Source organism: Nicotiana tabacum, chromosome 10 (assembly GCF_000715075.1).
Source record: "Nicotiana tabacum cultivar K326 chromosome 10, ASM71507v2, whole genome shotgun sequence".
In the NCBI taxonomy this organism is placed as follows: domain Eukaryota; kingdom Viridiplantae; phylum Streptophyta; class Magnoliopsida; order Solanales; family Solanaceae; genus Nicotiana; species Nicotiana tabacum.
Window position 1 is genome coordinate 122,093,383 of NC_134089.1, and position 12,963 is coordinate 122,106,345.

General features: G+C 36.8%; 1 long non-coding RNA gene across 1 annotated transcript; it reads left to right on the forward strand.

Moving 5' to 3' along the window:
- Nucleotides 1–6,557: 6,557 nt before the first annotated feature.
- LOC142164892 (uncharacterized) lies at nucleotides 6,558–10,679 on the forward strand. The gene is made up of 4 exons (XR_012695975.1): nucleotides 6,558–6,676; nucleotides 8,732–8,934; nucleotides 9,434–9,501; nucleotides 10,453–10,679. It is a non-coding gene; the product is annotated as an uncharacterized LOC142164892 (long non-coding RNA).
- Nucleotides 10,680–12,963: the final 2,284 nt, after the last annotated feature.

The following is a 12,963-nucleotide window of genomic DNA, read 5'->3' on the forward strand; positions in this document are numbered from 1 at the left end:
GAGGTATCACGGCGATCCATCCCACGTGTTAGATTTCAGCACTGTCCAGTTGGACAGGGACTTGTCCTATAAGGAGGAGCCGGTAGCTATTCTAGACCGGTAGGTTCGTCAGTTGAGATCCAAGAGTTTCCCTTCTGTTCGTGTTCAGTGGAGAGGTCAGCCTCCTAAGGCATCGACCTGGGAGTCTGAGTCCGATATGTGGAGCCGTTATCCTCATCTTTTCCCCGACTCAGGTACTTCCTTCTTCTGTCCGTTCGAAGACGAACGGTTGTTTTAGAGGTGGAGAATGTGACGACCCAAAGGGTCATCACCTGCATTCTTATCCATTATGTGCTTTCGAGGCCTCGAAAACTTCATTCAAAGTCGCCTCGATTTGCGTGCACAGTCCGGGCGCGTAGCCGGAAAGCTTAAATATGAAATTCTGTGAAAAATGCTACGTTTTGAGTTTAAAATGGATAAATTTGACTTTAGTCAACATTTTGGGTAAATGGACCCGGACCCGTGATTTGACTGTCCCGGAGGGTCCGTAGGAAAATATAGGACTTGGGCGTATGCCCGGAATCGAATTCCGAGGTCCCAAGCCTGAGAAATGAATTTCTGAGTAAAATTGTTTTTCTGAAATTGTTAAGGAATATTGAAATGAAATTTGATTAGAATGAGTTGGTATCGGGCCCGTATTTTGGTTCCGGCACCCGGTACAGGTCTTATATATGACTTGAGTCATTCCTGTGAAATTTGGTTAAAAACGGACGTCGTTTGATGCGATCCGGACCTTAATTGAGAAATGTGATGTTTAAAAGAGTTTTGAGAAATTTCATTGATCTCGAGGTTTTATTCGAGCTCGTGATATTATTTTGGTAATTTGATTACACGAATATGTCCGTATGATGTTTTTGAGGTTGTGTGTATACTTGGATTGGAGTTTCGAGGGCTCGGGTGAGTTTGAGTAGGTTCCGGGATGCCTTAGGCTTAGAAAGTCAAATGCTGCAGGTTCAAGAAGTTGCAGGCCTATGAACCCTTTAGTGCGGTCCGTGAGAAATCGCGTGTGACCACGGATGGGCCAGCACGGCCGCGGTCGCCCTTGTGCGGGGCACGGTGGAGGCTGTGCGGCCGCAGTCGTCTTTGTGTGGTCCGCGCAGGGTGCTGAACTGCAGGTCTTCAGGGAGGCCTGTGCGGCTGCAGTCCATTTAATGAGGTCCGCGGTGGAGCTCTGCGGCCGCAGTCCTTTTTATGCGGCCCGCGGCGAGGGTCTGAGAGGGGTATAAATAGACGGGATTTTCAGTTATTTTTCATTTTTCAAAACCCCAAAAACATAAGAGGCGATTTTTCAAACAACCTTTCTTCTCCAAATCAATTGCAAGTTGTTTTTAACTAGTTTTCTTCAATCATTAACATCTTTTAACATTATTTCAACTTAAAATCACAGATTTTCATGAGGGAAATTGGGTGTTTTGGGTAGAACCTAGGTTTTCCAAAAATTGGGGATTTGAACCTCAATTTGAGGTCTGATTTCAAAACAAATTATACATTTGGATTCGTGGGGGGATGGGTAATCGGGTTTATGTCCGAACATCGGGTTTCGACCATGTGGGCCCGGGGGTGATTTTGACTTTTTGGGTAAAACTTTGGGAAAACCCATTTTCATGCATTGGGGTTGATTCATTTAGCACTTATTGATGTAATTAAGTAACTTGTGACTAGATTCGAGCGGATTGGTGGTGGAATCAAGGAGGTAAAGCTATAATTGAGGCTTGAGTGGTGTTCAAAGCTTCGAGGTAAGTGTTTGGTCTAACCTTAGCTTAAGGGATTAGGAGTTGAGTCTTAATTGCTACTTGCTAATTGTCGAGTACGACGTATAGGCATGGTGACGATACGTTGGTGTCTAGTATGACCGTGAGTCCTTATATTGCCGATATTCTGATTTTGTTGTATCTTTCATGCCTAAATGATAATTTCTATATGTTGTAAAGAGCATGTGAAAGAAATTGTGATCTTTGAACTTCGAGGAGCATTGGATCGAGTGGTATTGTGAAAGTATAGGAGATAATTGAACCCTTTGGAGCATTGGTTCAAGTGGTAAAGTGAGTTATGGAGTAAGAAGTGAAAGAAAGAGAAAGAGTTATCGATTTGTTCGCTTGTTGGGATGTTTATTGCTTTGCTGATTATCTCCCTTACCGAGATATTGAGATTTATTGATATTGTTCCCTTACCGGAATTTAGCTGTTTAATTGTATTCCCTTGCAGGGACTTCTATTATTATTTGTTTACTCCCTTGCCCATGTTTGTGATTGTTGTTTGGGTGAGGAGTAGCGAAAAAGCACGAAGGGTGATGCCGTGCATTGTTTGCTATTGTGAGGAAAGAGTGTAAAAGCACGAAGGGTGATGCCGTGCCCCACGATGTACCATTCCGTGCCGATTTTATTGATTATATGGTGAGGAAAGAGAGTAAAAGCACGAAGGGTGATGCCGTGCACATCTTTATTATATGATTGCCTTGGTGAGGACGAGAGTAAAAGCACGAAGGGTGATGCCGTGCATTTGTTGGTTTCTGATTCCTTATTTAAATCCGAGTCATATTGTTTCTTTCATTACTTGTTGTATCTAATTTACTTCGAGTTTATAGATTCCCTTACCCTATTTACCTTGTGATTGTTGTTTGGGTAAGAAAGAGCGTAAAACACGAAGGGTGATGCCGTGTATTATTTTTGGTGAGGACGAGAGTAAAAGCACGAAGGGTCATGCCATGCAAATTGTTGATTTCTGCTTCCTTGTTGATATTCTAGTTATGTTGTTTATTTCCTTACTTGATGTTTTTTTTCATTCAGAAATATTATCTCCCCCACAACATGTTTTCCCCTCCCATATTGACTGGTTATTTTTGTATCTCTTTTCCGCTATATATATATATGAACTGCACAAGTTTATCTGGAGTCTGGTCCTAGCCTCGTCACTACTTCGCCAAAGTTAGGCTAGGCACTTACCAGCACATGGGGTCGGTTGTGCTGATACTACACTCTATGCTCTTTTGCACAGATCCAGGTCTTGGACAGCAGCAGTAGCGCGAGAGCCAGCCTTCAGTCCAGTGAGACACCGAGGTAGCCTTGCAGGAGTCCGCAGGACCGACGTCTCCTCTATCTTTTATTTCAGTCTGTTATCTCATGTATTCGAGACAAACAATTTATATTTTTCTTTCAAACGGTTGTATTTAGTACTCTTAGAAGTTCGTGAGTGATATGACACTAGTTCTTGGGTAGAGGCTTATGTTGATTTCCGCATTATTGTTCAGTTTCTTTGATTTAATTCTTCCGCTTATTTATTTAATTTCGTTGTTTGACTATTACTGATAATAGTTAAAAGAAGTAAATTGCTTAATGAAAAAGGTAGTTAAGGGTTGGCTTGCCTAGCTCTCATTAGTAGGCTCCATCACGACTCTCGAGAGTGGGAAAAGTTCGGGTCATGACAAGTAGTTAAATTTTGCATGCACGTATTTAACCAATACATCTTATTTTGCTGATCTGGATTGTAAAGCTTGGTTGAATATAATCCTTTTTGTATTAGACTGTATGCTTTAACCTTTAGTCATGTTATTTCTTTTACTATTTTTCGTGCTGTTATTGGACCTTTTTTCTCCGTTTTTAGTTGCTTTTAATAGTTCTTATATTGGACAAAACTGTATTACATTATTTTTCTTAAAATTTTAAGATTTTGCAATTAAATAATATTTTAGTTATAATTTTTTTATTTGAACTATGTAGGAAGTCCAAATATTTAATACTCTAAAATCAATTAAGATTTTACCTCATGAAATTTTTAAAAATAATTTATTCATTGGAACTAAAAAGCACGAAGGCCCTGAACGAAATGCCGTTCGTCTTTTTTACCCTCTAAATATAAAGTTCACACTAGATAAAACAGTCATTTAATTATTTCTCTAATAGTTAAAAATATTTTGTTTAATAGATTTCCTAATATTTAGGAATACTCATTTAATGATTATCCTACTATTTAGGACTTTAATTTTTCTATTCCTTTTAGATCTACAAGTCGTGCCTTTTCAAATCCATGTAGATTTAGTAGTATTAAATTTTATGAACTTTCAATTACCACCAGGAAAATTTCTGAAACTTTGTACCACTTATATGTTTAAGATGATCTTTTAATAAAATTGTCGTCACTTTCAAATTCCATTTAATTTTAGACTTATGATAGTTTTTCACTTTCTACCTCCACTTAAATTTAGAAGTATTAAATTTTAAACACGATTTATCCTAGGAAAGTGACCACTTTGTAACTCCTTTTAGTTTTAGGAGGCTTTTTAAATAAAATTTTGACTCAATTAAATTTCAAGCACTTTCGTTTATACTAGGAAAGTTTCGATCACTTTGTACTCATTTTAGATTAATTTTTTATAAGTTATTCGGTACAAAATAAGCACTTTGAACTCTTTTTTGTTTTAGGATCTCTATTTTTTTTAAAATCTTTATTTATTTTAACTATATATAATTTTACCTTACATAAATCTTTTCATGTTTCAATTATATATGTAATGCTTTTATAAAAGAAGCTTTACTATTCTACTGTTTTTATCATCGAAACTTACACAATTTTACTTTAGAAAGTGTCAAAAAATTTGCACTGAACAAAATAGTTATTTAATTATTTAGGACTTTAATTGTTTCTTAAATATTTAGGACGTCAAAATTAATTAAATTTATGTATTAATTTTTTTTCTATTCTGATTATGTACTATACCTTATTTGTAAAAGAAAAATCACGTTTTTAAATTTAGAAGCTTAAAATCCATATATTACAAATTCAAATTAGGACTTCCAAGTTCCAAGGCACGTAGGCCATATGCCTTGAAATCCTACTTTTAGCTTCGAACATTAATTTTAGGTTCAAGAGTCTTAATTATTATAATTTTAAAACTTTCAAAGCGGGTAGACATAAAATATAATTTCACCTTTGAATCAAATGTTATTCCTCTGATATTTTTATATAATAAAGCAAGTATTAGAACAAACTAAAGAAAAACCTACTAGAATAGATCAAATTCCTAAACATGATTAACACAATTATCATTTAAAACTTATAATTTTTTGTTAATTCTTATATTAAACGTAAGCACATCTTTTGAATAATATTTATGTTATTTTTAAAAAATTATTCTCATTAATACGAGGTAACCCAGCGAACGTATAATAAGATGCAACGCGTACTTTCCATCTATTGATACTAACTTAAAAGCAAGAAGCTCCTTAGCAAAATTTTATTTGCATTTTTTATCCTTTGAAATAGCTTTCATATTAGTCAAAGCTATTATTTAATTAATTCTATTATCTAAAATTTTAAAATCAAATAAAATTTTAATTATTAAAACTTATTTTTTTTCTTATTTTAACTATATAGAAACTCCTAATATTTAGAACTACATCGTCAATAAATTTCTTTCACATATTTGACATAAAACTTTCCTCTCCAAAATATTGTTACTACAGTTTTTTTTATCTAACATTAAATGTACGTACAATATTTTAATCCTATGATTAATATTTTTTTTAGTAATTTACATGTATTTTTTCCCACAATAATATACATGCATATTTACTTTTAATATTCTTTGCTAAAATATTTGGCATTTTAGTAAATGCATCATAACAAACTTAATCAAATTATTTATCGTTGTAGGTCCAATTATTGTAACTCTAACTATCACATCAACTTAATAAACAAATGTTTGCATCTACTTTAATGTCCATTACAATTTTACGTAACTTGTTCTTTTATATAAATTTTAATTGATTGACGCGATAAACACGTGCAACGCACGTACCCTAAAGCTAGTATAATATAATAATATTTAATAATAATAAAAACAAACATTGTATTTAAATTAACAATATCATACAATGCAACACGTAACAACCATCCAAACAAGCTGTAAAGAAATTATGAGAATTTCCCCACTAAAAAGACAGCTGCGAGAACTAAGCTCAAATGTTCTCCAAATAAAAAGCAAGTCGATACACACAGAAATTAATGTGCAACTCATAGCCATTTAATGACAGAAGACACAAACACAACATCAAGTGAAACATAAGCAAGTGAACCAAGTAAATGGTATACGTCCTCCCTTGAGATGTTTAACATCCACCTCCACCTCCACCTCCGCCTCCGCTTCCGCCTCCGGTCACAACACTAGCAACTAACATGGAAGTTATAACACTCCTCAAATTTATATAAGTTTCAAGACGCGCTAAATATAAAATTTAATTTAATTTTTTTATTCTTAAATTATACTTCTATTCGGCTTTAAACCCCTGTAATTAATTTTTAAGTTACTTTTCTATTTATAAATAATTGAATATGCAAATAGGGAATATTAATAATTTTAATATTATTAAATATTAAAAGTATGTATAAGTTAATACTAGTTAAGTCAAAACCAAAAAAAAAGAAAAAAAAGAAAAGGAAAAACAAAACAAAAATAAGAAGCACGTGCCTTAGCCCATAAAGGGCTGTGGAAGGCAAACCATTAAGCAAACTAATAAGAAGCACGTTGCTTAGCCCTTATACAAGAAACATAATGTTATTTTGTTTACGCAGCAAGCGCAAAGCAGCAGGAACGAAAAGAAAATTTTAGGGTTCTTTACAAACTACCAATTCTTGAACTCAGGTATATAAAATTTCCTATTGTCAATTACCCTAAAGTAGCAGTATGTAAGAATTGGATAGTTAATTCCTTTCTTCCTCTATATCATCAATAAATTTCATGTTTTAGTGTGAAACTTTAAAATTGATTAAAATGCACCGGTTGTTGTAGAATCAATTGTTTGACTGGTGTCAATTAGACTGAGGCCTGCGTATTGGCTCGAGAAGTTTTGAGATGAGTTGATATAACCCTTTTCCAAAGTGGTTTAACTCACAAAAGCACACATACAAGGTGTTTGATGAATTTCTTAAAAGAGTTTATATTTACTTAATTGGAGCGAGTGAGTACCTATTAACTTAGAATTGTTCTAGCAAAAGTTTAGATGATTTATTATGATATATGTGCATAAATTTTCAGATTTTTGTGTTATTCTTATATCCTATTTTTCATGTTGAAAATTTATGAAGAAGCAAGAATTTTTAGAAATACTTCTAGATGTTTATTTCATTATTATGCAATGCTTTACATTTAAGGATAACAACATGAGCATGTACATGATGTTCCAAAAAGAAAAGATATAGACTTGAAAAGTCACAAGAAGATGTAGAAAGAAAAGATTCTTGAGAGTATCCTTTATTCTGAAAAGGGTTCATCGTCCAAGCCGAGATTCCTGGCCAAGGCGTTGACTTCCTAAAACTACTTGTGCCAAAGTAGGGAGCACATGGGCCGAGTGTCTCGTTGCTGAGAAATTACTTAGCCATGCTAAGGTATGATGCATGAGCGTTGAGATCCATGAAGCGAGTGGCACCTCGTAGATTGGGCCTATTCGATCAGGTTGGGATTGAACCCGTGCCGATCACACGGTGACTGAGATAGAATTAAGTCAAGATAGTTGGAACTCCCAAAGTATAAAGAGAAGTAATTTTTTTTAGAAAAAGAAAAGAATTTCTTTTAGAATATTCATAAACTGTTGTTATGCAATTATTTTAGAATTTGTTTAGAGACTTTATGTTTTCTATGCATTTATATTCTTTGCTCGTAATGGGTATTTGTGACGATCCGACCCGTCGTCTCGTAAGTTACCGCCCCGTTTTCCCCATTTCCTATTTCTTTATGCTTCATTATCAGTGTTGGGTGTGAACGAGTTGTTTCGGAAAGGTTTTGAAAGGAATTGAGACACTTAGTCTCTTTTAAGAAGGCTTAAGTTGAAAAAGTCAACCGAACACTGACTTATGAGTTAGAGGGCTCGGATGTAAATTCTGATGGTTCGGTTAGCTCCGGGAGATGATTTGTGACTTAGGAGGGTGATCAGAAGTAATTTTAGAGGTCCGGTGTAGAATTAGGCTTGAATTGGCGAAGTTAGTATTTTAGCGAATTCCGGTTGATAGGTGAGATTTTGATCCGAGGGTCGGAATGGAATTCTGAGAGTTGCTGTAGCTTTGTTATGTTATTTGTGATGTGTGCGCAAAATTTCAGGTCATTCAGACATGGTTTGGTTGAGTTTTTGATCGAATGCGTGTTTTGGAAGTTTTAAAAGAACTTAGGCTTGAATTCGATGTAATTCGATGATTTTAGTGTTAGTTGAGGTGTTTTGATGATTGGAGCAAGTTTGGATGATGTTTTAAGACATGTTAGCATACTTGGTTAGAGTCCCGCGGGGCTCGGGTGAGTTTCGGAATGGTTTCAGGCCATTTTTAGGCCAATTTAACTTGCTGGATTTTTGACAGCAAGGTTCGAAAATTTTGATGCGAGGAGCATAATTTGGAATCTTATTTCTCGTAATCTATAAGGAATCGGAAAATATATAAAACATGAAAGTTGTAGCCTTTGTATTCTAGTTTCCAGAAATATAAACCATTTATCATTTGGATATTTGTACAGAAAGTGATGATCGATTGAATAAGGGCTAGTAAAGCTGTTTTGAAATTTCCCAGAAATTTCTGATGCGAGGAGGCTAATTTGGAAGCTTATATCTCGAAATATATATGTAATCGGAAAATGTATAAAACATAAAAGTTGTAGTCCTTGTATTCTAGTTTACAGAAATTTAAACCATTTGTCATTTGGACATTTGTACAGAAAGTTATGATCAATTGAATATGGCTGGTAAAGCTGTCTCTGGTGGACTTTTAGTGACGACTTTTAGTGACGAAACTGGACTTTTAGTGACGGGCGGACAGAAACTTAAGGACCAAAAATGCTGATTTCTTCATTTTTATTTTGGGATTTTTGGAGCTCGGTTCTTGGGCGATTTTGAGGTGTTCTTCACGATTTCAACTCAAGTAAGTGTCCTATACTTGAAAGTGTTTATATTACATAAATCCATGGTTATTTTCATCGTTTAATTCGGATTTAAATGGAAGAAATCAAGATTTTTGCAAAATCTTCCAAAAAAAAATTAAGATTTGGAGGTCGAGTTGTTGTCGGAATTTAATAATTTTGGTATGGTTGAACTCGTATCGGAATGGGTTGTCGGATTTTATAAGTTTCGCCGGATTCCGAGACGCGGGCCCCACGGGCGAATTTTGAGTGCAATTTCGGATTTTTAATGGAAAGTGTAGAATTCCATATGGAATTAATTCCTATAATTTTTATTGATTGAATCGAATTATTGTGGCTAGATTCGAGGCATTCGGAGGTCGATTTGAGAGGAAAAGGCATTGTGGAGTAGTATTTTGCTCGGGTTTTTGCTAATTTCGAGAATTTTGGAATTTTCCGATTGTTTTGATTGGGCTTTGTTCCCTTATCATATTATGACATATTCGTTCTAATTTTGGATAGATTCGACGCACGTGGAGGCCAATTCGAGGGGCAAAGTCGTCGCGAGCTAAAGAAGTAGCCGGTTCGAGGTGAGTAATTGATGTACTGAGGGCTTGAAACCCCGGAATTTCACATCGTAACGCTATATTGAGGTGACTTGCACGCCGGATAACGGGCGTGGGGTAGAGCACCATTGGGGATTGTGACTTGGTCCGTCCCGAGAGATGTTTTAACTGTGTTTTCTACTTGAACTAAATTGAGAATCATCCTTAGATTTGATTGTTACATTTGGGCTTCTTGCCAATTATTTGAATCCTTCAGGGATTGATATCACTGTTTTCGCATATTTTGCATATCATTTGATCTCAGTCCAAGGTTTTTAAATACTGTTTTGCAAACTCAACCATCTTTCTAAGATTTGAAAACTTAAATGGTATTTTTAAATGATATTTCGGGCTGAGAACTACTGTTTTACAAATGCCCAAGGGGCTTATGATGATTTCTGGACTGAGCATGGATCGAGCTGCGCGCCGCAGCAGTGTTATATTGATATTGAGGCCGAGAGCCTGGTTGATTACATTGATATTAAGGCCGAGAGCCTGATTGATTACATTGATATTGAGGCCGAGAGCCTGGGTGATTATACTAAGATTGATATGAGGCCGATGACCTAGATTTGATGCCACGAGATGGCTTGATATTGTGCTTAGGCTGTAGGAGCCCCTCCGGAGTCTGCACACACCCCCAGTGAGTGCCGTCGACGATAAATAAATGGATGGCTCGGGCTGCACGCCGCAATGGGTACTAAAGTGTACCATCATATGCATTGCATTGCACTCATGCATTTGTCTTTATCGGTTATACCTGTCTTAGTATTTGGTACTCTGATTTAATTGACTTGTTTCTTCACTATTTGTTGTCTAAACCGCCAGTTATAGTTTACTTTGTATTTTTCCATGATTTCTTATTCTCAGCCTTTATTTATGTTTATTACTCACTGGGTTGGAGTACTCACATTACTCCCTGCACCTTGCATGCAGATCCAGGTACACCACAGGCTAAGTGAGGAATTGTTTAGCTGAGTAGGTAGTATCCGGGAGTATTGAGGTAGCTGCATGGCGTTCACAGCCTTGATCTCTCCCCTCTATCTCTATCTTTTATTCCGTATTTTTCCTAGACAGACTTGTAATAGGTGGATATTCTGTATTAGAGGCTCATGTTCGTGACACCGGATTCTATTGGGCTATGGTGTGGTATTTTAGTTGAATTTTTGCAGATTTTATTATTAATTATACACTTGAAAGTGATGACTTAGTAAATTCTCTGTGATATTTATCTATAATCTGAATAAGAATTTGGGATAATGTTGTTGAATGGTCGGGCTTGCCTAGCAGTGTGTTGGGCACCATCATGACCGGGGTTGGGGTCGTAACAAGTTGGTATCAGAGACTAGGTTAATTGGTTTCGCAAGTTATGAGCAGGTTTAGTAGAGTCTCGTGGATCGGTACAGAGGCGTCTTTATTTATCCTCGAGAGGCTGCAGAACCTTTAGGAAAACTTCACATTCTTGAATTCTTATTGTGCGTCCTTGATTCATCATGAAAAGAAACTTTTGAAATTCCCTCCACGCGTTCGTATGCGCGCATGGGCGCTCAGTATCAGATGTGACTCGATGGCTTGTGATTCTCCGATCGAGGGGCGAAGTGTTATCTCTGTGAGTTTATGGTGGGCCAGTCTGGAGGACTTGAGGTTGGATCTTTGCCTATGGCGGGAGCGCCGAGGTGCTGATTTTGTGAACAAGTGTTTTTGAACTTATATGTTCGGTAGTGTCCCTGTTAGTGAAAATGATGGTTGTGGCTATGTGATGAGTATGTTAGTACTGCGAGGCGTACCTATATGATTTGAAAGCGACGAGAAGGGTCTGCTGAATGATGGAAGAACTAATAGATGCTTGAAGTCCATAGTGATTCAAGTTATAGCCCGAGTTATGGGCGTGTGAAGAATCTTTTCATGTCTCCTAGTTGGGAGTGAAGTAAATGTCATGTTGCGGTATGAGTATAGACTCAGGAAGATCAAGTGACTGCGTAATGCTTATGGCGGTGGAAGGTATACGAAAATGTTATATTGAGGCGAAGCAGGTGGGTTATCTCCCGTGAAGTGTGCTGAGGCGGTGTGATCCTCATGTGAATGACAGAAGATCTCATGTTCAAATGAATTGTAAGTGTTGAAGTTTGAAATTTTTGGTTCACTTAAGAGAGTGAGTTTAACTGTTGCGAGATTGCCAAAGAGTTGAAGTACTAGATGAAATGTGTTTACACAAGCTTACAGAGGATTTGAGTTTAACCTCACTATGGTATTGAGGCAACAATAGAGTATATGCGTTATGAGTATAGTGTGTTGTGATCTATGGCTTTGAGCCAAGTTGGGGAGCTTGCTATTGGTTAGCGGATTGTGCGGTTATGTACTATGTTAGTTCTGATTTGATGCATGCTGGTGAATTAGTTCTGGTTGTGGAAATTGGGCCGAGAATGGCACGAGTGAAGGAAATTTTTTGACAAGATGTCATGAGCTCGAATGAGCAGGAGATAAGTTTTGATGTTTACGGTAAGTTGGTATTGTCTTCAGCGTCACCTAAGATCGGTGTTTTGTAAAAAGGGTTTTGCATCCGGTTAATAATTCTTGATCGCTCTTTAGTGTTAGTGCGACCGGTGGTTTGGAGGTATGCTCCAGATATTGTTGTGGTAGGTTGTGGGAGTGTGTCCCACGGGAAGATTATATAAGTGTGGCATGTGATCACTTGATTGATTAAAGGTGTAAACCAAGTATGAAGTTTGTGATGGTGTCGTTAAATTGAAGATTCATGCCTGTAAGGCACTTGGCTTATTGGGTTGTGAACTGGGGAGGATTACTCCGATTGTGATGGTTGTTCTTGTGTGTTATGAGAAAAATAGGAGTTATTATGGACATTTAAAATGTTATCAGACTAGTTCAGTGTGATCAGGATCAACTTGCAGTCGGTGGATAGATTTAATGTGAATAATGGCTCTATATCAGGCCAGATGTGTGCATTTTAGTAACGCGGTCCTCATGGAGGAGTAGTTAGGATGTTTCATTGTCAGATATTTCGCGTAGTAATGTATTGCGCCGTGTGAGTTGTGAGACGGCTTAAGAAATTGCTATGTGTTGAGAATCCGCGTAGGAATGACGTTATATGAGCATCTTGGCTCTTGAAATTCAGACTGTACATTGCACCTCAGTTGTGCTTGAGTTTTGTAGCTTATAACGCTATATGTCCCTCAGAGATATTATTATGCACTTAGCATGCTTATGACCGATACTCGGTATTTTGTTGTAATAAGCAAATTTGGCTCGATGTGCATCTCCTTATGTAAGATCTATGTGTGAATCGGGTGGCACGCCGCCATGGGTATGTTATCTGGATTGGGTTGCACGCCGCAACAGTGTGATGTTGAGTATAGTTTTCTATATGCTATTTTGTATGCCTTGTTTCCTGTTTTCTAAGGAAAGTCCGTATTAGTGCGTGGGATTGGT